Source organism: Zonotrichia albicollis, chromosome 2 (genome assembly GCF_047830755.1).
Source record: "Zonotrichia albicollis isolate bZonAlb1 chromosome 2, bZonAlb1.hap1, whole genome shotgun sequence".
NCBI lineage: Eukaryota > Metazoa > Chordata > Aves > Passeriformes > Passerellidae > Zonotrichia > Zonotrichia albicollis.
The window spans coordinates 8,115,037-8,141,917 of record NC_133820.1 but is presented as its reverse complement, the minus strand read 5'-3'; the positions used below and the strand labels follow the sequence as shown (position 1 = coordinate 8,141,917).

General features: G+C 36.4%; 1 long non-coding RNA gene across 1 annotated transcript in view; it reads right to left on the bottom strand.

Moving 5' to 3' along the window:
- Window positions 1-4,320: 4,320 nt before the first annotated feature.
- LOC141728318 (uncharacterized) overlaps window positions 4,321-26,881 on the bottom strand; it is a 31,505-nt gene continuing 8,944 nt past the window's right edge. Inside the window, exons 2-5 of the long non-coding RNA XR_012579238.1 lie at window positions 9,204-9,355; window positions 7,242-7,334; window positions 6,510-6,568; window positions 4,321-5,212 (exon numbers count right to left, since the gene is read on the bottom strand). This is a non-coding gene — a long non-coding RNA (uncharacterized LOC141728318). The remainder of the gene's footprint in view (window positions 5,213-6,509; window positions 6,569-7,241; window positions 7,335-9,203; window positions 9,356-26,881) is intronic.

The window sequence follows — 26,881 nt, the reverse complement described above, 5'->3', positions numbered from 1 at the left end:
GGCAACTGACTACCATAAAAAGACAATATTTTCTGCAGTCTGTGCAGTCTCTGATGATCTGGCCTGTAGCTGCATTAATGATAAAAGCAGCTTCCACTTTCTGCATGAGGAATGTGCTGTACAGGTGGTGCAAATGGAGATGGCATGTAATAAAACTATCTGGAATATCTAGTTTGCAAGTCAAGGAAGGTGAATAGTGAAACATAATAATGGCAACAGTAAGTATTTGTGAAACAATAATTTGGACTACTGGTGCTTAGCCACAAATGGTAAAAAAATATGTTTGGGTTTTCTTCCAAATATGGAGGGTGTGTGTGTCTCTAAATAAATGACCTAGAAAATGGATAGTGGATGCTATTATATCTACAGCATTTCAGTGAGCTGAGTTGCTGCAAATCATGGATTCACAGAATAGGTATTAATAAAATGGAAATAACATGTTACTTACTCAGATGTCTTATTGGAAGTCAGAGATTAATGAAAAACAGAGAACCATCAAGCCTAGGATATTTGAATTTTGAAGAATTACAATAGATTACAAAAATAACTTAAAGTTGCTTTAAAATGAGCTTGAAAAAGACAAATTTCAAATTAATTTTCCACTGACAGCACTGTTGTGTGTGATGTGAAAAGTTGGACTCAGTAGACTGAAATAGGCAAATTTTGAAACTCAGTGCATCATTTTAGAAGGCAATTTTTTCTCTTTTGTGTGTGTGTGTGTTTGGGATGAAGTATTTTTTTCTGTTATTTTTTATATGAAATTATTTTACAAGTCTTTATTTTTCAAGACAGAATAAGCAGACTAATTTGGAGGGGGAATGGAATCAGAAATATTTGTTGACAAGTTTTTTTAGGTTGGATCTACAGAGTCAGAGCGTGCTAGATTAGCCTTTTGACTCATTGGAACACTTGAATTTTTTTCACCTATCTTATCAAAAGAATCTACTGTAGTCTCATCTCAGAAAATTACCTTGACACAAACTCTTTTTACAGGTTTGTTGACTGAAAACTCAAGTGTTTATTTGAGATTTTTCAGGAGGTAATTTGTTCTGGTACAATGACAGCTCTTGAGGCTTTTTTCACAGCTTTCAAGACAACTTTGTATTTCTCAACAGGTTAACCTGATATGAAATGGGTTTGACTGTCTGCTAGATATGGAGCCTTCAAAAAACCATTTATGACTAATTTTTTTGAGACTATAATCTGAAAAATGTGCTTGTATTAGCATTTCATCAGAAAGTTCAAGTGACACCTAGAAGCAAAATCCACCTGAATTCAGAGATGCACCTTGTGGTAGCTCCACCATTCTCTCCCCAAATATCCAATCCTAATCTGGTTTGAATCTTGGAGATTTTAGTTTGCAGCAATCAGTTAAGGAGAAAAAGTTGAATCACTTCAGGCAGATCTCTGCCCTGCACAAGGAGGAGATGTTATTGCAAAGGGCAGAGCAGCGTCTCTGGACACACTCCTGGCACATCTCCACAGACAACCACCAGATTTCTCCTTTCTGCTCTCAGAGCTGTCCAGAAACTCTGTGACACACCAGATGTGCTCACACTGACTGAATTAATAACCTTATATAAGGTTACAATTCAGTTATTATATATATAATAACTGAATTAATAACCTTAAACTGCAAACACACTGACTCCTGCCAAGATGAAGTTCCAGCTTCTTCCCCAGTCAAGAAATGTGACCACTAAACTGCTCTTTCTTCATTACAAACAAATTAAGTTTTCTGCCTTCAGGACTCATTAACTTTTCTTCCTTCAGAAACAGCTGATACCTAATGATGCTGACCTACAATATTTCTTACATTATTAAATTCATTTATCTCAGTGAGGGATGAAAGCTGAATTCCTTCCAAGAATCATTCATTTTATTAGTAACTGTCTCTTTCACATAAATAGGTTTTTTTATTAATTTATTTAATTTTAGCTTTTGACCAGTGAAGGCATTTTGCCTTGCAGTGTTGAAACTGGAGTAGAGAAAAATTTTCAGACAAAAAACCGAAAAATTAGTGTTGTGGATCTCATAAATTACTCTCTTCTAGTTTGTTCAACAATTTGAGAAAGTTTTTATCTGTTTATTACATCAGTAATATAAGGAACTGTTTCTCATATATTAAAAGTTAATATCTAAGTAAGATTAATGTTCATTTATGTTAATGTTAATGCTTGTAAATCTCTAACATAACAAATTTTTAAAATGCAGCTAATATTGTCAAATATATTATAATTTCAAAGATTTTCTGAAGATGCAAATTCTCCAACTATTAAGCCAAAATCACAATCAAGACATATGTCAAAAATAGTTTTGTCAAATAGATTCATTACATCTAAAGTAGATAAATAAAAAAAGCAAAGCAAAACTAGATTTTTTTTCTCCTCATAGAACTACATGTTGGACAGTAGAATTCCATATTAGATGAGAAAGGAATAGAATTCAAAAAGAAAAGTCAAATGAAATATTTCTTTATATCTAACTATCACTATTGGTTACACTTTGAAGACTTTCTCATGGAAACAGTAGCTTTTTTCTATGGTTAAGCTAAATTAAAAAGAACAAGACTTTAATTGCAGCTGTTCTCATGTGGAGTAATTCCACAGATTGTAGTGAGAATAACAAGAGCAAAATCTAGAGCATTACAGTTTAAGTCAACATCTCATGAAGATTTACACTAAAGAAACCTAAATCAGGATGTGGGCACTGATGATTAAAAATAAAAACCAAAATCAAACAAGCAAAACCCTAAACTCAACCAACCAAACAAATAAACCCAAAAAATTAGTAAAAAGAATTTATTTTTTTAAAGTTACTTTTCTGCAATTTATATTCTCTTTATGAAGCTTTAAAATAAATCTGATTCTACCTAATCACAAGGCCCACTTCTGCAATCAGTTGATAACTGATCTTACATTTAACAGCAGTATTAAAAATTAGGTGTAAGCAAAAGACAGATGGCTGGGGGCTAAATTCTGTATTCCAGACAGGTCTGTTATACTTGCTTCTCCTGTGCATCACCTATTCATTTTTCAAAGTTGCATTGTTCTGTACTGAAATTGAGTGAATTAACAACAAAATAAAAAATCATTTTACCCACATCTCCAAGGTGGATGGAATCTAGCAAGAGTTCAACATTTGCAAAACTTGTGCAGGTGCCTAATTACAAGTATGAGCTTTTTTTTTGAAAATCTTAATCACAGGATATATTTCTCTGCTGAAACACGTAATAAAATAAATGAGATTATGAAAACCAGAAACTATTTCATTTTCACTTGGTTAAATTTCTAGACAGGTAAAATTAAGATAAATGTGCTCCAAGTCAGGCTTCTCATTTTGACATTCTTATTACAATTAGTACAAATTATAAGAAGCCCTCCCTCAGATCTGTGGGAAACGCCTCTCACATAAGGATTTACAAATTTATGATCATCATCGTCGTCACAGCTTTTTTTTTTTTATATTTGCAAGGCAAGTATTTCAAAGAATTCTTCTTATCCTGGAGGTAAAGGGCCACTATTTCCCTATGGAAATTCTAATTCTTTTTCAAAGCCCACCACCCAGAACACCCCTATCAAGTGGATGTTATTCCATATCCAACTCTTAGCTTCATACTGGTGCAAACCAAAAATTATTCCCAATTTTGACAGTTTTTGTACATTTTTTTTCTCATTACATTTTTTTCTTATCTGTAGTAATACTACATTATGAGTAGTACACTACATTATTGAGTGTTACACCATAGTGTTTTAGTTGGTTTAGGTACAGCATGGACAGAGCACATTCTGCTTATGTGCCCATCTGCTTATTCAAGGTAGTCAACATCTTCATTAAGAACATTGCATTCATAAGCACAGGAGAGGCCACCGAAAACTGATTATCCCTGCAAAAAGGGATCTACAGGTTTCGAGGGACCTGCAGGGAAATTAAGCAAGAAAAATTAGAGTGTGTTGTTCCTTGCACAGGTGAATATTGCAAACCTCTGCAGGAACTCTGCAGAAAAGTGAAGTGCTGAGTAATACATCATTAAAAAATGGTATTTTGACATGGGAACTCAGATTTGCTCTCAGCCCCTCCTCCCCTATTTTTTTTTTTTTTTTACTCTTTATGGAAAAACATCTATCAAATTAAATTTATGTTTGAAAAAAATGAAATGTTCAAAAAAAGGAGTGAAATAGACACTCTAAAGCAAGTGATTAAAATTCTTTAAAAGAACACATTATTCCAATACTACATAGTGAGTAGACAAAAAAGACAGAGCTTTTCATTCTTTCATTCAATGTATTATTAATAATTTAGATTGACAAAACTGTAAAATAATGCAATTCAAATTTTAGGTAATGAATAAAGTAATAATTTAAAATTACACTGCACAATCCTAAAATAAAATGCTTACGAATAAGTACCCCACATTTGGAAGTAGTAATTTATCATTTTCACATCATGTTCAGCTTTGTCCTTTTACCAGCTGACAAACCCTTGGAGAAAACAAACCAAACCATGAAAAACTTCAATCCTTTAGCTGTGTTAACTGGAAAGAATTTACCCATAATATGTAAATGCCTTTCTGGATCATTCCAGGAATAGAGACGTAGTATTCATACAGACATTGGGACCTGTTTAGAATTCTGTATGAAGCCTTGAGAGGCTACCTAGAACAGAGGTTAGACAAAATTAAAGGAGTAAAGTAGGTATTCATTAAAAGGACTTCAAAGGATGCACCTTGGGCAGTACAAAAGCCCAGCCATGGTTCCAACCAAGGTGGATGGTGGGTCCCAACTTTTCAAACTTTTGTAAGTTTTGGTCCATTTCCATATTAGGATTAATTGTCCAATTACAGCTTCAGGTTATGAAGTCCCATCCTCCCAGATTGCTCTCCTGAATTTGCTGGTTTTTATACTTTTTGGGCCTGAATCTGCAGCGGTGTCCTTGGTTCTCAGGCAGGATTGTTTTCTGACTAAACTGTGAGGAGGACTTGCTATCACTTTATGCGAAGCTCAGAGTCACACACTAATGCAGTACAGAATCTGAAAATATGAAAGCTAAAACTTAAGGCATCAGTAAGACTGTTCCCCAAAGGCTCAGGCTGGCAAAGGAGATGTTCCCTTGAGTGCAGAGGAAGTGTGGGATGCCTGGCTGACACAGAAAGCCTGGGTTGGATCCAGTAATGAACTTGTCACAGCAGCAAGGAAGGAGGTGAGATTGTGATCTGAAGAAAATAAACAAATTTAAACAAATTTGACAGCTCCTTCCAATGTTTGTCCCTATTAGTTAGACACAAGTAAAGGAGAAATATTACATACATAAACACCTTATTATTCTAGGATACTGCTTTCATGTAGGGCAAGCAAGCAATGACCCCAGAATTCATGCAAAATAAAGAAATGTCACATAGAGTTCTGCTGGGCACAACAAAAACCGTACAAAACAAGGTATGTATGTGTAAAGCAAGGTGTGTATGGCCTCATTTGCTCTGAGGAATGATGAGCAATGCAGAAAAGTGTTGAAAAAGTTCTCTTGTTAGGGAAAACTTGAATCCTGAGGGATAACTGGGAACAGCAGGAACTTTTGCTCAAATTGCTTATGCTTTGAAATAGCAAGGAATTGCATATCAATCCACAAAACCTGACTGCATCTTGGTGCTCTTTAGGTTGAGTCCACAGTGGAAATGGCTGCTTGGTCCAGCCCCATAATTCAGCATCTGGTGTGCAGAATTACCACTCTGATATCACCTGGCACTGAGTGTGTAAGCTGGTTGTCAGTAAAGGAGAATTTTATTTTTATTGCTGGTGTTTGATCTGATACCCTGCCCTCAAAACTTGGTATTCATGAATCATCTGTAGCCAGCAATACAAATTAGATTATTATTTCTTCCTCATAGCAACAAAAAAGTTGGGAGTCTTTATCTCTAGTTTTTGATTCATAAGGACAAATTTTTTGTGAATTTAATAAGGCAGATGATGGAAATAAAACAGCTCTGCACCAGTGCTGGTTTTCACTGGATATTTTACTTCAATCTCTACTTCTTAGACTTCTAACTTTTCAAACAAATTAAATCAGTTCTTCGCTTTGGATGCCAGTTGGATTTTGACAAGTAAGAGATGAGGTGATGTCCGCATAGCGTGAATAACTCTAAAACCTTCCTGCTCCAAATATTATTTCTGTAACTACAATTCTTTGAAAAACCTAATTTTCATTAGCAATAAGCAAATGTTTGTGCAAGAGCATCCTAGATTAATGCTCATTAATGCTGGAAGGCAGCTATGACTGCCTCATCTCTGATTCACACTGAGTCACTGCACCTTCTCCTGGTTTCAAAGTCAAAACCTCCCAGTCTAGATGTGAGATGTAATTAATCTTCAAACACATCTCAGAACAGCCTGTCTCTTTTCCGTCCTTATCAGCATGAGCTGGGTGACACCAGGCTCCTCCTCAGCATTAACAGTGTCTCCTGAGTGCACCTCTAGGAAGTAAAATGAAGGCAACAGAAAATAAAATATGCTTACCTGGGTAGGTGGCAAGAACACAAAGTTTAGGGCACAGCACACTGCTTGGTTGGTGTCATCTGGTTTGGATTAGACCAAAAAGAAGAGAGGGATGTAATTTTTCTGAAGAACATAATGTAGGATCATGACAAGGCTGTAAGACCTTTGGTCTGGGTCCTGGCACTGAAGAACTCTTCTCCACTGCACATTTCTCACCTTTTCAGCCCCAAGTAAAAAAAGACCCACAGAGAATTTTGTCAAATCTCCTGCTAAGATTATCCTATGTTTCAACATAAAGGAGCATTTCCCTCCTAACCACTTCAAATGAAATTAATTTCAGATGTTTCTGAACATTTCTTCTAATCCTAACTGATGCCTTTGGTGATATTTTTTTTCCCTGGAAAAAAGGGAAGAATATCTAAATATTTGAAAGTCAATATGCTTCCCTATTGTTCATCAACTCAGAAACCTCCCATGGCTTTATTTTCTATTGTTTTCTAAAGTTAGCTCTACTTTTCAAACAAATTAATAAATATTTAAAGAGAGAAAATTATTTTGAATTGAAGGAGAAAAATAGATTTTACACAATAGCAGTTTTAGAACTGAGGTCCCTTCAATTCCCTGCTTTTGCCAGGAAATCCACTTCCCATGCCACACAGAAATGGGTGAGGATGTCCTCCAGGTTCCAAGCTGGAGCATCCTCAGCCTCTGTTTTTTACTTTTTCTTCTGCATCCTCTGTTTCTTACTTTTACCTCAAAAACAACTCTGGTTTTTGCGCCACTGCTCCAGTCTCATTTCAAATAACTTTACTAATGTGACATCCACAGTAGATTGTCTCCTAGAGCCTGCAAAAAAGGGACAAAAGATCACCCAAAGAGACAAAAGATAAAAATAATTCCCAAGCATTAATCTTAGCATGCATTGGTACTGGAGAAAGATTAGGTTTTGTGTAAATATTTCTCCCTTTTATACTATGGAAATATGGAAATTTATCAAGAAAGTTCAAGTAAGGTTGTGATTTTAGAAATCTTAATTTTGCCAGACCAAACTGCTTATCTGTTTTAAATCACAAACTTTTGCAATCAGCATAAGAAGGAAATAAAATGAAATTATTTTTGCATAGTTATTTTATAAATTTGAGACTAAAAGCTGGAAAAATGTAGGACTCTGCCAGGAGAGATGCAGCAAAGCTTTCTAATTTATGAAAAGTTAGATAATCATTGCCTTTTTAAAGACAAGGGTTTTTTTTATTCAAGAAATAAAAAATGAAGCTAATCAGGGGTGAAAAACTACATATATCTTTCCTGCTGTCTCTCATTTTCTTCTGCTTTTAGTCTCATATATATATACATACTTAGGTTTACATAAAATCTTGGAGATCTGCAATGCTCATGTCAATCATGGCTAGAAATGAAATATTCTCCCTTCTCATCTACCTAACAAACCAACTTTCTAAGCTTCATCTTTGGAATGTAGGAGGAGAAAGAAGACACTTGCTGTCACTGTGGCTTCAAAATATTTTTTAAATAAACCTTGTTTGAAACTCAGGTATGGGCTGTCATTCAAAACAACAGTGTGTAATTATTTACTACGGTTCATTTTTCTACAATATAAAGACCAGAATTTTAATATTTTTAGATATAATATTGCATGTGCAAAGACAATATTGGTGCTCAGTATTACCTAAAATTCTGACCTTTGCCAATTTTTTTTTTTTTTAATGAGTAAAGTAGAATTTGGCCATCTATTTGGCCAAAAGAAATATCAGTAATAATCCAACATGCAAAACCCAGTGTTAGCATATGTAAAATCCTTTACACACAAAAAGTACACAGAAGTATTATTACAAATTTTCTGAGCAAACACACAATGTCATAGTCCCAGAATATTGCAAATGGTATTGGAAGTACAACCATTAAATTAAATCTACCAGGTAATGAGGCTGCTTTATCCAAGACTTTCTCACTCAGCTTTGTCCTGTTCCTTTAAACCTCAGATTAAAGCATTAGCTGGCAATATGTAAGCTCTAAAATCTTTCTGGAAAAACTCTTGTTTCTATCAAATAAATACTTTGATGGGCTAAATGATATTTTAGTGATGGGACTTGACAGTGTTTCAAACTACATTTGAAAGTGATGTGTACAGCACTTCATTTGAGGTGTTCTTGATGAAACCACACAACTTTTCAGAAGCAGGAGAGAAACATAATTGGAGGAAGGAGGCTGGTTGAATTGTTCTTAAATTGTTCTTATTTTTTCAACATTTTAAGAGCTTGGTAGTCATCTAATGCTACCAAGCACAAATTTCTTCAATATTGTGCCTTCACTCAAGATCCTTTTCAACAAAACAAACAAGTGCTCATTGTAAAAATGAGCACTGTTAATTGATTAATAATTTCAGAAGATACATGTGAAAAGTTATGATGGAATTCAAAATTTGACAACAAAGTTTATCACTTTTGTCCTGAAATATTCTGGTTTTCAACATAAACATTACAGTTAGTCATATTAGAAGTATTTAATGTACATGTTCTCATTTTTTTTTGTGCTCTGTGTTGAGCACAGATGTCATGTTTTGAAAGGGGTGAATGGTGAGGGAAGGGGCAAGAGGGGAAACAATGTGGTGGCTGCTAAAAAGCTCCACAACACCAAGGGAAAAGGAAACAAGTTCACCAAAAGTGGAAGAGCACAATGAATTATTAATGATACACTTACTCCCTGCCATCCCTGGGTCAGACAGTCCCCGAGCAGCAGAATGGGAGACTGGGAGGCCATTCTGGGACATATCACTGTGTCCCTGCTCTTTTCCTGCTCTGGTCCCCAGACAGCCTACATTGGCCATTTTCCAAGGCAGGATGCAGGACTACCTGGAATAATTAAATAGATATCAATATTACAGCTCAAAATCACTCTTATTTATGGCCAGTTTTATTCCATATATATAGTTTTAAAGGATGTTATCTTGTTTTTTTTTATGACCACTGATAAGGTACATCTGGTTCGTCTTAGGTGCAGCTTTATTCCCTTGAAACCTGCTTCAGGAAAGAACAGGTAGGCAAAACCTGCCAGACAGCAAGCTTTAAGTAATTTAAGGAGCAAAGCTTTATCATTCCAACAAAGTTCTCAGGCAGAAGTAAAACAAAAGCCATGATCAATGCCACAAGGCAAAGTTTTCTCCTTTATCTGGAAGGAGCAATAAAAAAATGCTTCCTGGTAGAACTGTTGATATAATTCCATGGATAGTTTTCTTTAAAATAATGAAAATGAAGTAATTTTTAGACAAAAAAGATTTGAATAATAATCCACACAGATAATGTTTATGTACTCATGAAATATCACTGCTAATTTTAAACACTGGGATATAAACATTTGATTTTCTCATTCTAATGCCTTGTTCAGTGTGCCAGCAGCACCCTACACAATCATTTCTAGTAAAAGTGAGTTCCAAAGTTATGTCTAGCTCAGTTGCCCATCTTTTGATGGTGGCCAGCAGAGGATGCCTGGAGAAGGACACTCAGGGACAGAGTACACAAATTCTGCTGGATTCTCTGGCAGCTTCCAGTTTGCTATGTTTTATGGATTTTCTGCGTCAGAATAAATATTAAATATCAATAATGAATCTTTATTAATGCCTTTGTGCTTAAATTAGTTCTATTTAATAGCTCTTGCTTGCTTTTTATCTCATCAATGTTTGTGATCATTTTAGAACCAGTCTAATGCCACAACATCCTACAGAAATGTGATTCACTCTATCTACCTATCATGTGAATAACCATCTACTTTGTTCCAGTTAACAATCACTCCCTCCTTTTTTATGAGACATTCTTCATTTCCTTTCCTGCAATCTTGATTTTACAGTCTTATGTCATATTCTCCCTTCAGTGCTCTCTCTTTCATTCTGAAGAGTCCTTGTCTATAAAATTATTCTTCATGCAGAAACCATTCCATAGCTCCTTTGATTTCCCTTCTATCTTTTCTAGTTCTACTATTCAATTCTTAGATAAATGATCTTGACAGCAAAAGATAATCTTATGGATAAAGCATTAGAGTGTGGTCCTGGAAAAAGGAATTATATTTCTGCTTGTGTCACAGATCTTATGCATTATTCAGTCTTCTTGTCTGCTTAATTTTGAGTAACCATTCACTGCTAAATGAAAATATTCTGCAGCAACACAGAACATTTTCTGCTGCCAGCATGTAGAGTATAACCACTACAGGATATTTTTAAGTGAAATTATTACTAAAATGACAATATGGCATGATTCTACTTTGGGCTTTTTTTTAAAACTAATTGAGAACCTCAGATATTTGGAAGAGATCCCTAAAGAATCTCAGAGGCCATAGAGTACCTTCAGAAGGAGCTCTACTTTAATGTCTGTGCCTCTCTCCTATTTAAATAGCAGCTTTTCAGAAGTCGTTTCCAAATTATTAATAACTCCTAACTTTAAGTAAATTTGTGATAAAAGTCCAATATTCTGGTTGTCTGTTAATTAAAACAGACCCATGTCCCATTTAGGTCATATGCACTTGGATGTGAAAAAGGTGCAAAAACCAGAGGAGCAAACAAACAGTTCTCAGTTTCCACACTGCAGGTGAATAGCTTTCATAAACGAGAACTCACTGATTTCTCCTAATAGAAAAGCATTATTCATTTTATGCCCTAAAAATGGGTAATGCAGAGAAATCTAGAGAGAATATTGTATTTTTCTTTTGTGAATATGTGGCAATTTCTCCAGTGCTATCCAATGATATCTGAATTCTATCATCCAAAATGGCATCAACTGCATCACCTTTAATGGCAAACCTGCATTTATAAACAATATGAGGCTTTCTAGATTTATTTTTATTGAGAGAGAGAAGCTTCAACAAAATCTGTGGCATGATGCCAGACAGGCAAACAAGGAGGACGTCAAACTAAATGAAAGAGCAGTTGGACTCCAAGGCTCAAATTAAAACATTACTTTCTAATCAGTGGATAATATCTCAGAACCTGTGTGCCTTGACACAGAGCCTTAGGCATCTCAGCTGGAGTCCAGCAAGCCCTGAGGCTTTACCCACGCTCACAGCTCCAAATTTATGGACAAAAAAGAGACTAAGAAAAATCCTCTGAAGCAGTCAAAAACTTTTTTGTGGGGGATTTTAAATATTTTCCAATGCACAGTGCTTGGTGAAGTTAGTAAAGATAAGGAAATACTGTAAAGCTTATTTATCTCTTTTCTTTAGGCATTTATTAATGTGGACTTTCAAATATGCTGTGGCATAATATTGGAACATGTCCTAGGCATTTAACAGTTGCTTATTTAATTGGGAAATGTCTCCAAATCACCAAAAATCAAAAAAGAAAAAAAAATTTAAAATTTTATTCTATAAATAAGGTAGAATTACATTCAGTTGGTTTCTCTGTGAATACCTAATTGAGAGTTTTGGTTTGTTTCACTGAATGCACAGAAATTGTTTTTAGGACTCCTTCAGCACCCTGAGCCAGAGGTCCTGGTGTCAGGTTTGGGATAAATAATTTCCGTCATTATTTACAGAGGACAAGACAACAAAACAGAAATTCCTTTTGCCCCAAGTGCTTTCCTGTGTCGCTGGCAGAAGACAGGGATGCCTTTCCCAGGTTTCAGGGAATACTCCAGGTATTCCTTTTTGGGAGGAGGAAAAGGCACAACCAGGCTTTTTCCCCAGTACAATCAACAAGTCAGCTCTGTTCATGGCAGCAAGAGTTAAAGCATCGAGAGCTGTCCATATTTTGGGTGTCAGATTACACAGACAAGGAAGGAAATCTAAACTGGACAGTGACGTCTTCCAAGGATGACTGCGCTCCTCACAAAGCCACTCCAGTCTCACAGCAGAGTGCCATGGTTTAACCATTCTATTTTCCTGTCTTGCATTTAATTTGATTTTCCACTTAGGGAATGACTGCACTTAATTGATCCATGTAAGCCCATCTCAGTGGAAGAAGTGAAGTCTACAAAATCCATCAGGGAAAAGCTAATGAAATTATTAGACACAAGCATCTCCCAGACATGGTCCAGTAAATTTTTATTTCATTTTAAAATGAAAGATACTGAAGCAATGATTATTTGAGGGAAGGCATAAATAAATAAAATACTGTGGATGATTTGCTACAGAACTACTGAAAATGGAATAAAAAAAGTACTTGGGTATAGTTCTAGATGAGGTAAAAGCTTGTGATGTAACATGCTTACAAATGATCTGCACTAGAAGTATAATTGGTATCCCTTCAGTTAATATAATAATAATAATAATAAAAAGATATCTTGTAAATTAACATCTACAGCTATAAATCAAATATTTTCCATTACTTACTCTAAGACGACCCAGGCAGTGAATCTTACAAGATAACTTCTTTCTTGAGGATTCAAACACAATTTATATTTTCAGGTATATTACTAACAAGCCCAGAACTATCACTAACAGCCATATTTGTTCTTACATTCAATTTTTTCATTCTTTTGCCTTTGAAAAAAAATGTGTTTAGGCATAGAAGAGGCCTTTTTAGAAGGTATTTTCCCAAAAGTATTTATGGTCTATATATGAGAAATAATGTTTAAGCAATTCTATCATATTCTGAAGTTCTGCCTTAAAATAATCCTATTTAAATTAAACTTCATTTTTCTCTACACTATTTTTCCACATGTCCAGATATCAGGAGTGTTGGATTTTTTTTCTTCTTGCAAAAGAAAAGTTTGTGTATATCTTTCTTTGGCTATGACTACACTAACACAGAGGATTTTTCAGCCATGTGAAGATTTGTTCTGCAAGATTCTGCACAAAGAACTGTGCATCACATCTTCCAATAGCACCTTTCAACACAAAACTTAGGCAAAATCTCTTTGTCGGTTGCATTTATACTGAATAGTACCAGTGGAGCTGCTTGGAGTTCCTCCAGATCAAATCCACAGACAACATGAGCCCTCTTAAAGTCTTTCAAGAACACAAAGATAATGTGATTAAAATCCAAACTGGAGAAATCTCTTGCCCTTACTTGTGTTGCGCAGGATTTCTTTCTTCACTATTGCCAAACACTGATAACCAGACAAACTCCTCTGCCTCTCCTCAAATCTTTGAGTCCTTACAGCCTACAAAATACAATTTACTTTGCAATAAACAAGACTGAGATTAGCTGTTGTTAGAATTTACCTTATGGGATATCTTCAAATAAACTGAGCTATTGTGGATGCTATGGGGCGGGCGAGTAACAAGCTGTCATCTCAACTCTTTTGCACATATTTTAAATAATTTCTAGCCTTTTTTTCCATGAAACCATAGAGTTGGCTCATAAAACAAAATTCTGGTGTCTGTCTGGATGGCACAAATGGAAGTTCCCTTTCCTTCCTGCAGCTGAATCTCAGCATAACCTTTCAGGGCCCAACACCTGGGATTTCTAAAGCCACTTGCTGCTAATTTTCCATTACTATTTATTATCCAAATTAACAGCAATTTTACTTTTGAAATCAATAATAATATTAAGGCAATAAGTCTAAATACAAAACATCACTTTAGTTCAGTACTTACCAGATGGAAGTCAGGCTTCTTCCTTTCCCCTTTGTTGTGTAAAGATGTTAAAATAAATATAGATACATTTTGACTTTTACAATAACAACAGACAGGGATATTGTCATCAATGTGTCTTGTCTCTGCAGTTTGCAGGTAAATTATTTACTTATTCAGACTGTTAAATATGTTTGTTTATACATTTAAATATTAGTTTGACATCTCTTATTTTTGCTTCCCAGTTTGGAGCTCTTCACAAAGTGCAAGGGCTTTGTGCCTTTAATTGGCTCAGCCTCTGATTCAATATTTGCATGTGGCCAGCTCTGTGGAATCAAGGCATTGCAATGCTTCACTTTCATCTGTAGAACTTCTTTTATTTCTGTCACACTGTTGGTCCTTTCTAGGCTCTTCAAAGAAATTTCATTGTCTTTTGTTTTTACAGTGCAAAGGACCAAAATATCTATGGAAGATCTAATAATGAGATAAGTTTGCTGTTATAGTTATTTTTCACCATAAAAGATGCATTGCCTGAAAGTACATTTCTGAGTAGGAAGCCCACGAGAATAAATTCATAGTGTGTGATTCCCCTTTAAAATGTGCTGACAGTGATGTATTGTGTATGAAAATGCATCTATATATATCAAGCATTTATATCTCTTTTTAGGTTCCTCAGATTACCAGATTTCATCACACCTAATCCACCCTGTATTTATTGTATTCAGGGTATTACAAACTTGCTATCATTGGCACAGAAATCTGGTTTTGGCAACAAGAATTATGTTCACACTGAGAGATAAAACACTGGGTGCTGACTCTGCAATTCTGTCCCTCCTTACACCATCACCTACTGGATTAGATATTACATAACATAAAATACACTAGATGTCTTCATTTAGGAAAGCCCATATGGCCTTATTTTTACTGTTCCTCTCATGGACAAAAGCCCCAATAATTGAGTTTGGTTTTAGTGTTACACAAACATGCACAGCAAGCTGCACTTCAGTAACTTTGACTGTGTAACAAAAGGTCACCCGAATTTCACTGAAGAATTGCTCATAAATACATTGATGATAAATTCTCATTTCTATCCCAAAATCCAGTTTATATGCCATCCCAAAAGAAAAATTTGCTGTTTGGAATATTTAAGCATCAAATCTAATGAGTGGTCTCCTAATTTTTGAAATACATCCAGAAAACTAGATAAAAGCATACCTGAAAACCTTGCAGAAACTGGTGAAAATATGATAATTGATAGCAGAAATATTAAAAAATCCAGTCAAATACCCTTCTAAAAATATTCCCCTCAGGTCATTAACCTTGTCAATCATTCCTTTTAAAAAAAATCCCTGTTTAAAATAATAACAAGAAGGAAATGTACAAGTATGTACTTCTGGAGTGACTTCATAAATAGATTAATTTTGAAAGATTTTACCCTGATTAATGAGAACAAGACAGAGGAAATGTGTGAAATATATTAACGGAAGATACAATACACTCTACGTTTTTATAATGCCATTTTCAAGCGGAGTTTTCTGAGCATTATTTTAATTTAAATACCCAATACCATGCATGGAATCTGGCAACTCAAGGATTGTTTCTTAAAATCATTGTGGCACGACCTTTTATTACTGCTGTTGTGATAACAAAGTAATAGGTGAATTTATAGCTCTGATGTACATCACCTCACTGATATGTGCAGATCTTGAACCTACAGAGGTGGATCCCTCCATCTGTACTCTAGGAGAGCTAAAATCTATTCAAAAATTCCATGGGAACACCAAAAAAGCATAAAATTCCTTCATCCCCAGCTCATTACAGCACCAAGATATTAGTAAATGAATTATTAGTTATTAGTAAGCTATTAGTATAACTCCACATTTCTAGCATATGATCAGCATGTGAGAGAATGACAGTTTCCAAGAATCACATCAAAAGATGCAACAAGAAACCAGAATTTGCAGTTAAAAAGGTGGAGGTGACTCAGTTTCTAGAGGTTTACTTTAAATGTCTAAACATTTTTCTGACTCTGGAAAATATTTATTATTTAAAAATTTGTAGGAAACCCAAAACCCTGACTCTTGAGATTTTTTTTTTCTTTTCTTAATTTTGTTGTTCTGAAAGTGACATATCAGGACTATGCCTACAATTTGTATTCCATAAAACCTACAAATAAATTATCCTCACTGGTGACTCAGATGGCATAAATAAATCTATATTTAAGTTGATGATCTGCGTATGTGAAAGCTACAAGATATAGGTGCTAACAATTAACATATTTAGATCTAGCTTCCTTTTCCATGTCTTTGTAAGGAATTCAAAGTCATCTGGAAGGTATTGGGTATGTAAATTCCAAGGGCTGCCCAAATCCATTAGCTGAAGCTGAAACTTGAGATAAAAAAAGAAATAAAAGATTTTTTTCTGCAAGAGAAAAGTGGTTTGTGTTTCAGCCTGAAATGATCCCGATATCTGATACAATGGAAAAGCTGAAGAAGAGATTAGCCATTTGAGAAATGGCCATTTCAGAGCTTTCATTGATTTCTTAAAGGCCTATTCACTAAAAATACATTTAAAGCAGAAATGGCCGAGATCCTACTGGTAGGTCATTGCTTGCATTCAAACTGCTTGTAGTCTGCTGCCTCCAAACAGTAAAAAAATATTGCTGCCCGATAGTGGGTTAGTATTTGCTGTAATTGTGGGATGGCACATGCAGGCACACACAAAAGGATTCAGTACAGCTGTTTGTATAAAACTAAAATTTTGTTGCACTCTACAATCTCTTTAATATCACTAAGGATGCCTGGTGGACCACAGATCTTCATTCTACAGAGAGATAATTCTCTTTGGAAGGAAAGATGCACCCAAAGGCCAGCAGTAAGGGCTATGTGGTCATAGCCAATGCTGGATTCAGTGGTGTGGGAAAGCAAATGTAGTAAAGAAGAGGAGATAAGAATTCATTTGCAGCAAATTACTGACTTCTGATATATTTGGATTCCTACCTTATTTTATTAGTAACAGGTCATTATTTTCTGGTTAACTGTTATTCAGAATACTTGATATTTTGAAGAGAGAAGACGTCCTAAAACACAAGAAATAGAAAGTAAGATGACCCTCTTTTAGAATTTAAAAAAAAACAAAACAAAACTGGCATGAATAAACAAACAAAATACGCAATAGAATCATGAAAGATTACAAATAAGTAAGTAGCAGCTGTCAAGAGCAACTAGTGATAAAAAAAATTAGATTTTTTTTTTTTGAAACAAGGTAAAAAATTTAAGGATAAAATGGAAAAAAAACCCAACCAAAAACATTAAACCAAACAGTGAGGATAAAATTCAGCTGCTTAAACAAAGTATTCATTGCCATGCAGGCGTCCAAACAGCCTTACAATGCTGCCAGACATGACTTTTGATCCAAGAGAGACCTGCTGTCCTCTAGCTGGGAGCTGGAGGCCAGGCAGGATATTTTATGTGGCTGAAAACAGATAAACCAGAGTGAATTTCTCAAAGCTCTGTGCTGTTTGCAAACATGCCAGGAGATGCTGGCCCCCCATTCAGCACGGTGAGGTCACACATGGATGGGCTCACCAGCACAGGAGAGAAATGGGAAAACTGGATAAAATCCAGGGGAGGGCCACAAAAAAAGGAAGGGACTGAAGCATCTCTCCTATGAGGAAAATCTGAGTGTGGGACAGCTCAGCCTGGAGAAATCTCCAGGAGAATCTCATTTGTTGCATTTCTTGTACTGACCAAATGCCACCTTGCAAAGACTTTTGCTGCAAGCCATGAATGTAATGCATTATCCCTGAAATTACTGCTCAGCCTGTGAGAATGACTCATGTTTCTGTGAGATTACAAGGTAGTTAATTAATCTAAGTTAAAGTTAATTAAAATTTCACTCCCATAAGAAAAGTGTTGGTCCATTTAGCGCATGTTGGTCTTTTTCCAGTTAATGACCTCTAAAAAGAAAATATTAAGGGTTCTTGAAGTTTATTGGTGGAGTTCCTGTGTATAATCCTCTGCTCAAAAGTGAAGTTTAGTATCTCTTATTATACAGTTTTTTTAAATTAACTATAGCAAGACTAAATACTGGTAGGTAGTTGTATCATCAGAGCTAATGTGTCAAACAAATTTGTATGCAGAATTTCTCGTGTATTGTAATGTATCCAGAGTCTGAAGGAGACTGAGTAAAGGCATTAGAAACGGGATGTAGGGAGTACTCATCTCCATTCTCATGGAATTTAAAAATTACTTGGCCACATACTGAAAATGTGGCCTTTCACACCATTCCTTCTGCTGGGGAAGCAGCACCATAAAGAAAAGAAAATGCAATAATGCACATACAAAGAGCTTGTAGAAATTGTGACTTGCATATTGAGCTCTCCCTTTTGCCCTGATACAGCATGCTGATGTCAGAAATATCTCAAAATTAGGGTCTTATGTATCATCAGCATTCTTTGACTATTTAGAGGCAAAAAGTCATAAAACCCAGCTCAGCAGGCTGGCATGATCTACTTTCCTTTAGCCTGTGGCTGAATCTGCTCTCAAAGTGGAATTATGATTCAGAATATCTTATAGTGATACAGAAATATCTTATTTTTCCTGTGCATTACTAGTATTTAAGTTCTGAAATACTTTAAAAAGAGTAAAATCATAGACAAACATTCTCCTTATACTATTTAGGATAGGAAGAAGTACTTTAAGCACAAAAGCATCACAAAGATGAGATAATTCCGTCAGAAAAATTGATATAAACTCAAAAAATATCTAAGCTTCACACAAAACAATGTTAGCTCACAAATGTACTGCTACTATGAAAAAATCTTTTGAGGAAATTTGAAGATGTCAACAAATAAAATTAATTATAGAGCATTTAAAAAAAATTGGATAACTGGGAGATGTCAATTGTCTTGCATCGTGATAAATGTTAAAACTTCAGGAATGCAAAACTACTTTTGCAAATATTTATGTGCATAGAACACAGACTTATAAATATTATTTCTGAGAACTCCATGAATATACATATTCTGGCATTTCCAATAAAGCCTCCAATATCCTTTCTTGTTTTATTTTAAGTCACCTTTATATTTTCTTATTCCATCAGTTTACTTAAAGCATTTGAATACACTGAAGGAAAAACTGTGATTTTATTTGCACTATAGGATGTGGAAAATTTAAGGTGGTTTTTTAGTTGGTCAGGTTTTGGTTTTAGTTTATAGGACAAGAATCTGTAGGGAAATTTGTCAGGACTACATGTTTATGTTTTATAATATGTGCTATTATACAGTTTAGTTGTTGGGTTTTTTGCAGAGTAAACTATTTTTATTTGAAATATAGAAGACAAAATGTGCTAATTTCAAAGTGTGGCAGGTTGACAATGACTGGATGCCAGGCACGCACCAAAGTCTCTCCATCACTCCCTTCCACAGCTGGACAGAGGAGAGAAAAGTTAACAAAGGGTTCATGAGTTGAGAAAAGGACAGAGAGAGAATTTACCAAATACTATCATGAACAAAGCAGGCTCAACTCACAGATATTAACTGAATTCATTACTAACAAAATCAGAGCAGGATGATGAGAAGTAAAGTAAGACCTTAAAAAACCTTTCCTCCCACTCCTCCCTCCTTCCCAGCTCTGTCTCCACCCCCGGTGGCACAGGGAGACAGGGAATGGGGTTATGCTCAGGTCATCACCCGTGGTTTCCACCTCTGCCAGTGACAGGATTTGTTCTCCTGGTGCCCCCTGGGGTCCCTTCCATGGGGACAGTTCTCCATCAACTTCTCCAGTGTGAGTCCATCCCATGGACAACACCCTCCCCAGCCTGCTGCAACCCTTCCAAGGGGTCATTCCTTCAGGCACAGCCTGTTCCAGCCTGGGTTCCATGCAGGGTCACAAGTCCCACCTGCTCCAGTGTGGGCTCCTGTCTCCATGGGTCTGCAGGTCCCTGCTCCAGCACAGGACTCCCAGACGCTCCCAGCCTCATCTCAGACATCCCCCTGCTTCAGGGTGGGCTCCTCATGGGCTGTGGGTGCATCTCTGCCTCCCCATGAGCTGCAGGGGCACAGCTGCCTCACCTTGCTGTCACCAGGGGCTGCAGGGGGATCTCAGCTCCCGTGCCTGGAGCACCTCCTGCCCCTCCTTCTGCACCGACCTTGGTGTCTGCAGGGCTGTTCCTCTCACATGTCCTCCCCCTGCTCTTCTCTGGCCACAATTACATCTGCACAATACATTTTTTTCCCTATTTAACCTGTTATCACAAGGCCATGACTATGATTTCTGCTGGGCTCAGCCTTGGCCGCCTGCATGTCCATCCTGGCTCTGTTGGGCATGGAGGAAGGTTCTGGCAGCTTTTACAGCAGCCACCCCTGTGTTGCCTTCTGATACAAGGCAGGCGGCCTGGTTTCAGGAAGCAGCACGGCGACCCTCTTCCCCAGGGTCGCTCAGGCCTAAGAAACACGCAGACACCAATATGGTGGAGGATCAAAGGCCTTTATTCTCTCTTCTCGTGGGGTTTTATAGTCTAAGGGGCTTCTACGTCAGGTGGGGGTCTGTCTTTACCATCTATGGTTAGTAGGCAATGGAAAGTTACTTGGGCAAGTGGAAAGTTACTGAAAACTGGTTCAGGGGACTACATTCCTATATTAATTTTCTTATCTAAGGGGGCAGGGGCCCTGTCTTCCTGTAACATCACGAGATCTTCCAAACGCCAGGCCCTATCTGCTACACCCCTGTAGCCCCCTGACACCCAAACCTGGCCAGGCAACCCCAGTACACAAAAATATTTGTGTAACTTAGGGGGGGAAATGTGACACCCACCAGAATTTAGGCCTATAATTTCCTCAAGAACTTTCTAATGAATTCTAGTACTGTTCTGTGTTATGTCTAGACATTAAAATGTTAAAATTATTTATAGTTTTTTGCCATTAAAAAGGGGAGTGATAATGAACTGAATTAATATAATTTCAAGTTATAACATAAGAACAATCCCAGACAATGGTTATCCTTCATGAGAATGCAAAAACCAGGGTGACATTTGAATTTTTGAGCTAAAATAGTCTTTTGAAGAAATGGGAAACTGAAGCCAATTAGGGTTATTTACTGCAGACAAACACAACAGAAATTGCTTAAATTGTTCTCCTAGCTTCTCCGGCTCCTGTCCCTGGCATCCTGCAATCCTGCCACCTCCAGGACACCCTGCCTGCCTTGGTGAAGGGACCACACTGTCCCAACCACCCCAGACCAACCCTTATGAACTGGAGTTTAGGGGCCTGAGTAAGTGCTAAATGAAAACCCCACTGTGATCTAATTTTAAAGAATTCTAAAGCGATGCAATTTATTTTTCTTTTAGGCAAAACATTACACAGAAGCTAATTACTATTGTTGATAATGATCTCTTACTCACTGCAGCTGGGTGTTGGCAATCCAAACTGAATTCCAAGGCTATAGCAGGAAGCATGAACTAGTTAGAAAGGTTCAGTGTAAGCATCAGTTCAAGGTCTAAAGTGTTTATGACTTGAAGCAAGCTTAGCTAATTGCTAATCAATGGGCTGCATTGTGAGAGACATGTTTGTAACTTGGCTACAGAGAATAGTAAACCTGAGGGTGAAAAAGAGAAGTTAAAATATATAGCCTAAAGTGATAAACCAGGTCTAAAAAGCACAAACATTTACAGAAAAATATGTTTCTCTTCAACAGAAAGAAATATTTTTCCTGAACACATCCTCACAAAATGAATCTTTACCCTTCCCTGATGAAAAGCAGAAAAGAAATTAAAAATTGCGATTCAAATTTAAGCTATGCAAACTCAATCTCCAAAAAAAAAAAGAGTGATTTTCTGCTTGCTCTGTTTAGTAATATGCTTGCAAATACATTACAATAACTTCATTACACTCAAGCTTCTTCAATGAAAGACTGAAACAGCTCACAAAATGCATATAAAGCTGCAACAGTACAAACTTATTATGGTTTATACAGCAAAATTTGGTCTTTTGATCTTTTGATGGATGAAGTAGATATAGCTAAAGCAAGGAATCAGGAGATAGGGATTTGAAATGAAACAGGCAAGGTAAATTTGCATATTAACTCGAGAATACAGATGGAAATGAAGGTGTACTTAATCAGCCACTTTACATTATTGATTACCTAAAGGCTTCTGGTTGTCACAGGAAATGTCAGAATCTCTAATTAAATTGTGGTACAACTTGTATGTGAGCTAATTTCACAGGGGACTGCATATAAAACAAATGCAGTCTTCATTTTACACACTTTTTTCCTCTTTTTTTTCCCCCCTCAACAGATCTTTTCCATCTGCTGGACAATGACAGCATGAAATAGAGTTTCTGAATGCAGATTTGTTTTGGGATGTCCAACAACTTTCAGTATGCAGACAGTGTGATTCCTATCCCTGGTTTACCAATGGGCCTGTAAAGCCTTGCAGAAAGATTAATTACAGCTCACATCAATTTTGGCCTCTAGATGTCATGTAAAGTACATAGCACCAAAGAGGAAGCATAAGAATTTCGATTATATCCATCAGAGAAAAAAGGGAGAATCACAGGAAGGTAATGGAATTTTAAAAAGGATTGGTTTACTCTTTTCATCTTTTCAGATAACTGAAGTTCTTAAAATTAAGTGAGAAGTAGGAAGAAGGAAGGAATAAGTTCAAAGAAAAACATGTTACTGATTGAAGAACTACTTCTATAAATCAGAACTACTTCTACAATCTAACATTTGAGAAAATAATAAACAGTGTTCAAGAACTCACAGATGCCACACCACTCCTTCAAGGTTAAAACTGGTACAGAAAATAAAATATCTGTCAAAGGTGCAACAGAAATATAGTTATATAACTGACTGTTGCATGAAACTCTTCCTGCAAGTCCAAGCTTTTCTCAAAAATATTCCAATAACACCCATAAAACAATTCCCCAAATATTTTAGTTGCAGTTTTAAAATGCACAGTGCAAAGACCATAAAACCACTTTGCTCCATGACAGCGTTTATCCAAGGATCTTAAAATTCATTAGTCATGCAAGTAACACATAAAGTAAATAATTAGAGTTACATTCATTTTTTTCAGGTCAGCGAGCAGGAAAAAGCTACTGAAATGCAGGCCCAAACTCTAATTTCAAATTGATAGCAAAGCCAGGAAAGAAAACTCAAAATCTTTTCCCAATGAATTAAACATTCATTATCAAGCATAAAATATGTGACAGGAAATCAATTTAGATTCCATAAGGGATCCTGCATGTGGGGTTTCTGAGAGATGATGTTTTTCTGTGTAGTAACTTACTCTGAAGAGCTGCAGGTGCCTGCAGACCCAGTGGCCAACATCAGACACCTTCTCATCTTTGTGGGCACTGTGCATCCCAAAAATATCAAACACCCACATTAAGCTGAGGCCCAAAGTGGGCTCATCCTAAAGGCTGAGTCCTGCAGAGAACATGCAGCACAAGCCAACAGGAGAAATCTGACCTGACCTTCTCCTGATCAGGCCAAAATCCCAATTTTTGTAAGGCTCTCCATTGCTTCTCCTCTCTTTGGCTTATCAGCCCTTTATCTCCTAAATGCCCAGCAGCTTGTGCCTTTTCCTGTCTTACACACTTCTCCTGAGGTTATCACCAGGACTGTCAACCTGCCACACCAAAATTTTATCTCCCAGCTTTGATTCCCAGTGACTGCAAATCACTTCCAAGCACAGAGTAGTTCAGGATCCACCTTGTGCCAGTTGTTTTCCTCCTGGTAAAGCTTATTTCAAAATGACACTGCAAGTTACTATGAAATACTTAGAGAATGGTAGTTCTTTCATACTACTCTAAGTGTCCATTTCTCAAGTTCTCTCTCCTCCCAGTAAAACAAAATTTTTTCCTTTTCAGAGAATAAATGCATTAATCAAAACCAGCTGCAACAGACTGACCATGCTGATCACACTTAATAGATCTAATCCTTTAAGTATGCCTCTGCCAGGACTTAAAGAATAATGAGATTATACTCCAAACTAATACATTCTGCTTGAAATTTCCAAGTGCCTCAAATGCACAAATACACTTAGCCTTGATACACAACATCGAGTATTTTTAATCAGTATCAGGTATTTTTACACACTCATAGCTTTATTTCACTTCTGGTAATGATAAAAAGTGGAATAGAAGCATTTCAAGATAAAGCAGTGCTTGCCTAATGCCACAAGTCACAAAATTGGACCCTGACCTTCACCTTGCATTTTCTGAGTCTGATGAACTCAGATGCTAAGTAAAACCCACCTTTAAGAAAATTACCTCCAGTCTCAGCTTCTTGCAGTTGCACCCCAACCAGGTCAGCCACTTTCCATCACTTTGTGCAAACTCCCTGTAGGTGATTTGTCACTGCGATATTTTCTGAAAAATCCCCTCACCAGGGTTTCTTCTCCTGGGAAGTTGACAAACCTCAGAGAAAAATTTAAATAATAATTATCTGATTGCTTCTCCTTGTGTTTTACTGCTTTGGAATGTGGTAGGTGATTCTTTCATTGGTTCCATGTGAATTGTGTTTTCTCAATGCCCAATCACAGCCAGCTGTGTCTGACTCTCTGAGTCTGCCACAGGTTTTTATAATCATTCTTTTCTAGCTTTGTATCATTTCTCTATTCTTTAGTATAGGTTTAGTATATAATTTCTTTCCATATCATATCATATCGTATCATATCATATCATATCATATCATATCATATCATATCATATCATATCATATCATATCATATCATATCATATCATATCATAATAAATCAGCCTTCTGTGAGCTTGGAGTCAAATTCCCATCTCTCACCTCATCCTGGGGACCTTCACAACACCATAACAGTGACATGAGTCCAGTTCCAAGTTTTTCTTTTACCATGAAAAAAACCAAAAAAGCAGATGATTTTGTTCTCATGCAGATGACTTCTGCACCATAACAGAAATCTCATTTTTCAACTTCTTTTCTTTTCAGCAAAACCAGGGTACAGTAAGTGGTTGCATCAGCCCATTAAACAAAGATAAAAACTAGATTCTAACGGAACACAAAATTAAATTCAATATGAAAATATGGTAAAAATTTTGCAAAAGCGTGGGCTAAATGTTAGCAGCTTGAGGTCTTTTGTGGCAAAAAATAATCTTCTCAGGTTGGCAGGTTCTATTCTGGGGAGTCCCAGATTTCTGCTGAACTGGCCTTTGGCACATCAGGTCTTTGTAGGTTGAGTTTACAAGCTCCCCAATAACAGTTTATGATAGCAACAGATTCTCCACAAAGAGAAAAAGTATGGGGGAAAAAATGGAAAGAATAAGAAGGAAATAATTTTTAAAGTGTGTTTTTTCTCCTGTAAAAGATTCTAAACTTGAAAAGGAAATAGTTTCTAGAAAATTAAACAGTAAAATACAAATGAATTTTTAAAACACCAGTTAATATTTTGTGTCTTGAAATTAATTAAATTAAAATATATTTCAGGCATACAAAGTGCCTTTTACTCAATTTAATCACTGGTTAATTTGGTCCTTCATTTAATTTGATCAAAAACCCAGGAATCAAATCAGCTGTATTAAAAATAGCAAAACTTTCGCTCCTTATTTTGATTAATTTTGATAGCCTTAGGCTAGTAATATCATATAATTCAATCACTGGTTATAGTACATTGCCATTTTAATTAATTATGAAAATGAAAAAAATTGAGTGTGAACAGAGATAAGAGCCCAAGGAAGAAAATGTATTTATAACAAAGGGACAATTACAACTCAATGTTGTGTTATGAAGACATTGCTACTAAAATTCACCATTTGTCATTACAGCCCCTCTTGCTTACTGCTCAAGAGCAGTAACTTCACACAGGACTGTGCTGTGAGCAAAGGAAGATGAAAATTCAATAAAAAGAAATGCCACCTCTTGAGATTTTCTTCCACTGAGAAGAGAGGCCACTCGTGCAATGATATGCAGCATTTTAACCTTCTGGGGAATTCCAGTCCTGCCTTGAGGCAATTCTCCTCAGACAGGCTGTTGTTGCTTTCCCACCTCTTCAGGGAAAATTTACTACCAGAACTGGCTCAGGAATGAAATGAAATTATTTCAACAAAGCTGAGGAGAGAAGAGGGGGAAGTACCAAGCAGTTTTTTTATCAGCTCCCATCCCTCTTGCTCCTTTCTCCTTTCCTTTTCACTGCCCACAGTGTGTAGGTGGAGAAGAACAAGAGGTCATGACGGTGACTCAGGGGACAAAGGCAGAATCCCTGAAGGTGTGCTGGGGCTGGGAGCACTCACAATAATGCAAAAGATTGATGCCACAGTAAACTGCTGGTCAAGCAGACTGATATAATGTAGATAAGGGATTCTGTAACTTCTCTTCATAAATATGGCAGGAATACCAAAATGAGCGATGCACGTAAATAATTCCAGATCCAGGGAACCAAAAGAATGAGAGTAATAACAACCACTAACACCAACAGAATGTAGATGAAACCCAAAGCAACTATTTAAAAATAATGGGGTCTTCTCACCTTTTTGTTTCCATATTTCCCCTTTTTTGTTGTTTTGTTTTTCTAGGATTAATAACATTGACTCACCCGTCCATGAATATGAACCAATTTGTTCAAAACTGGTGGAAATCTGAGGTAGGATTTATCACGTCCCTGTTATGCACCAAGTAAAATTTTTAGAGCTCAACATTTTGCAAATTAAGATCTGTTGAGAGCTGGCCTTGAGAGAAAGTATTCACAACACCCAACTGCTCCTAGATTTCCTTGATACATGTGACAATACAAAAAATGAAAATGTCCTGAGTTTATTAAGGCTCTGATCAGCACAAACATGCAAAGACTTTTGAAATGACTCATCAAAACATTGAAATATATTTCCTCCCATCACACACAACTTTTTG